This window comes from Anoplolepis gracilipes, chromosome 16, assembly GCF_047496725.1.
Source record: "Anoplolepis gracilipes chromosome 16, ASM4749672v1, whole genome shotgun sequence".
Lineage (NCBI taxonomy): Eukaryota > Metazoa > Arthropoda > Insecta > Hymenoptera > Formicidae > Anoplolepis > Anoplolepis gracilipes.
In genome coordinates this window covers 8,994,603-8,998,818 of record NC_132985.1, presented here as the reverse complement: position 1 = coordinate 8,998,818, position 4,216 = coordinate 8,994,603, and the positions used below count along the sequence as shown (strand labels likewise).

Genomic DNA, 4,216 nt, shown 5'->3' with positions numbered 1-4,216 from the left:
AAGCGCAGCGAGTCCAAGGGTCGGACTTCCTGGCTTGCACTCTTTCGCAATCCTCGCCGCGATGTTCCGGCTTCGTCTCGGGCTTCGCGCGTGGCTCGCTATGTCAGCGGTACGCGCGGTCAACGCTCCGATCGCGGTATGCGGATATCGTTTATTTCGCAAGGCTTATTTCGTTAGTATTCCGCAATTATACTTTTATTATATTTTCTTAATTATTAATTGATTATTATTTCATATATATTATTTAATGTAATTAGTTATAGTCTCGGGCTATAACAATATATATATATATATATATATATATATTTATTTATTTATTTATGTATATATGTATATATATATATATATATATACATACACATACATATATATACATATTAGTATATAATGGTAAACTTTTCAGCTAGTGAGAATGCTGATGATCAGAATGAACACCCATTCGTAGTGCCTAAAATAGATATTAAAAAAAGGAAGTTAAATCTTGAGACGGAGTCTATGTTTAAAGAATTGTCTCAGGCTACTTTTGCAGCCTGTTCGGCTTTGCCAGCAGTGTTGAGCGGAACAACCTCCAAAGAAGAAACAGATGAGGAAAAAGTAGTATAGTATCAGTCCTGTTACATGGATTGAAAAAGGTGCCTGTACAACATAAGACGAAATGTATGATCAAATTATTGGAAACATTAGAAGCATTTTATGAGACTGAATGATTGTATAGTCTTTGTTGATGAAGTGCCAAAGATATATAAGATATATAAGATATATAAGATATATAATCTGTTACACTGTCTGTTTTTAATTCTATATACAATATTAAAAAGAAATATTTTACTAAAAAATCGCATTTGAAAGTTTTTATTTAATTTTATACTATGTGATCTGTGATTTTGCTTGTCATAAGTTTTAGTTTAGCTTCAATAGATGTTAATAGTGTTAATTAGTTTAAACTTGTACATTATGTACTTATGCTTATATACTTAAAATTGTTTTTGTTTCTCCTCAATTTTATACTAATTAAAATTAAAGTTAAAGTAACTAACAGTATTAATTACTTAAGAATATCATTATTTTTGTATATGTAACAAAATTTGTACTCTACTGTTTGCCTAAATTCCATCATCGTTGTTAGAACCTGCAAAATACAATTACAATTCATTTCTATATTCAGTGCATAAATACACATGCTTGACATTAATGTTAAGAATAATACATGCATCACTTACCATAGTCATCGACATCAACTCAAACAAATTTGTAATTGGCATCACAAATTGCCAGAAGCACAAAGCTGAAAAATCCCTTGTAGTTATAATGCAATGAGTTTCTGTTTGGTGGGGCTTGAATAGTGATGTGCTTCTCATCTAGCGCCCCTATACAGTTTGAAAAGTTCCACTTGGTTAAAATTCGTCAATAATTTTCTCCCACATCTATCTTATATACAGTTGATCTCCCAATTCGGAAATCCTATGATTTTGATCTCATACTATCACCATGGGCGAGAAATCTTAAATTATGAAACAGAACATTATTGTACACATTTAATGATGCAAAGCAAATTGTACAATTAAAAAAAATATGATAAGATTATGCTTACTTACAAAAGAGTCATGTCTACTCGTTCATTCGCTGAGATAGCTTTTCGCAAACTTCTCTTTGTCAAAAAAGGTCTGACTAAATTACACATACTAGGCAGGTGTCATCCATGTTATTTCAAAGAATTCTTCATGGTCAGTTTCATATGCCTCTTTGAATTGATTATTGAAATATCCCATTTCATCTCTGGTTCTATTTATAAGTCTTACCCACCATCTTCTTTCTTTATTTTGCTTTTTTCGTTTTAGATACAAATATGTTATAAAATGCAAAACACTCTTTAGCAAAGTGACACTAATTATACGTAAAGAGACCCTTTAATAAGAGTTTCGCCATAAGGCAATCTGGGCAAAATTCTGCGAGAGAGAAAGATATATATTTTCTATCCTTCTCTCTCTTACCTAATCTAACCCTAACCTCTTTTAACGCGCTGATCGCTGATGTTATAATGTTTGTAATAGTAGTTTATGTTTTCTCATGAGATACACAAATATTATATATGTTAGGTTTTTATAATGCTTGTGAAAACAGTTTGTTTTCTCATGAAAATAAAGCAATTTATTATTTCATGTTTTATGTATTTATTTTTTTTTATTTTTATTTTATTTTGTTAATTTTTATGCAATTAATAAGGATTAAATTTAATTAAGAATTTTATTTAATTACTAAAAATTAAATATAAACAGTTTTTTATTATATATATTATTTTGATGTTTAACATAAAAAGATTATAATATTTAGTTTCAAAACGTTTATTTTTAATTCATGTTACTGAAATATAATGTTTATGCTAATAGTAAGGTTAATATGATTCAAATATGAGCGGGAATTGCCCAGATATAGAGGACCAATCAAAACTGAATATTATATGGCGAGACTCTTATTAGAGGGTCTCTAGCTAACACCAGCTTGCACGTGCTATCACGCTACGCATAACATTCAATAGTAATAAACATGTAAAATAAACAGATGGATTCATCTTGTATGAACGCGACAATATTCTGCTCTCTGATTGGCTATTACGCTGCGACTTAAGTAATTTGCGACTGAAGTATTGTAGATAAGTCTTGTGACACGACTCAACTCACAACTCTGCGATTCTAAAACTGCGACCTAACGAAACGACACTACGACTCCATTGTAGAGGAGGCTATAACATGGCGTAATGATGTCTTAAAGCCCGTTTCTACCAATTTCGCGTTAACCCGCAGTTTAACAAAACTTCAGTTAAAATTAAACTTTAGTTTAATGCTGACTGGTTTCTATAAACATTACATTAGAAACGTTTAGCTAAACTTATAACCTATGTGACATAACTTCAAAATTTTTTTAAATTAGAGCGCTGATTGGTCGAATGTCGGTTCTAATAGACATTAATGTGCTGTCTGCTCATGGAATTACAGCGGTATGAAGTTCTCTTAAATTTTTCACAGCAAGATGGAAAATAAAACGCCACGAAACGGGCAGTAAATTTCTCACAAGTAGAAAAAAATATTTTAATAGATTTGACATCCAAATATAAGGATATATTAGAAAATAAAAAATCCGACAATGTAACCTTAAAAGATAAAGAACATTGTTGGAACATTATAGAAAAAATATTTAACAGTATTTCTTCTACATCAGAATTTCGAAGTTCAGAGCTATTAAAAAGTTGTTGGGATAATATTAAAAAGAAAACTAGAAAATTTTTTGCAGATAAAAGACTAAAACTTTACAAAACAGGTAAAATTTCTATTTTTTATGCAGCATGTTTATAAATTTATTTGTTGTTGTATTGATAGTATTGGATATACTATAATAATTTTAAAATCTAATAATTATGTTATTAATATATATTTGTATTCTATTTTGATATTAGGTGGTAGACCTTGTGAAACCAAATTAGATGTAATAATGGAACGTGTACGAGAATTAAAATTAAAACTTCAGTCGATGATTTAATAAATAATTTTGACTGTGATACTATAGGTAAAATATCTTCTATACATGTCCACATATATACATGTAAACATACATACACACACAAAATAAACACACATACAATATATATACAACATATGTATATATACATATACATATGTATATGTATGTGTACATTATAACAATATAATTTTAGACAAATAATTGCAAATATATATACATATAAAGAGTGATTAATATTTTTTTATTATTTATTGTTTGATTTTTAACATTAGTATTTATATTATTTTCAACAGAAAATGAAACTGCATGAAACGCCTATGATTACAAATACACAGAGACACAACTACTACATTTCAAAATGCAAAGTTATATGAAATTTCTACAGATAAAAATACTAATTTGTATGAAATGTCAACTAATACTGTAGTCGAATTGCTTGATGATGATAGTAATATAACGGATGAAGGCTTATGTGAAAATGACATACAAGCTGTAAGTATTAAAAAATATAGTATAACTTTTAGTTATTAAAAAAGAATATTATATTATGCATGTTTATTGCTTTTATAGTATCTGAACGCCCAAAATATTAATGAAATAAAGAATTTCGCTAAAAATCAAATAAATACACAAGAAACTAATAACAACGATTATGACGATCGAAACATAAATAAAACTAATGATGCTAATAAAAATAGCT

The 4,216-nt window shown here is 28.6% G+C and overlaps 1 long non-coding RNA gene across 1 annotated transcript; it reads left to right on the top strand.

Moving 5' to 3' along the window:
- Positions 1-2,989: 2,989 nt before the first annotated feature.
- On the top strand, positions 2,990-4,002 carry LOC140674345 (uncharacterized). Its single transcript, XR_012048197.1, has 3 exons — positions 2,990-3,315; positions 3,452-3,561; positions 3,810-4,002. It is a non-coding gene; the product is annotated as an uncharacterized lncRNA (long non-coding RNA).
- The last annotated feature ends 214 nt before the right edge of the window (positions 4,003-4,216 follow it).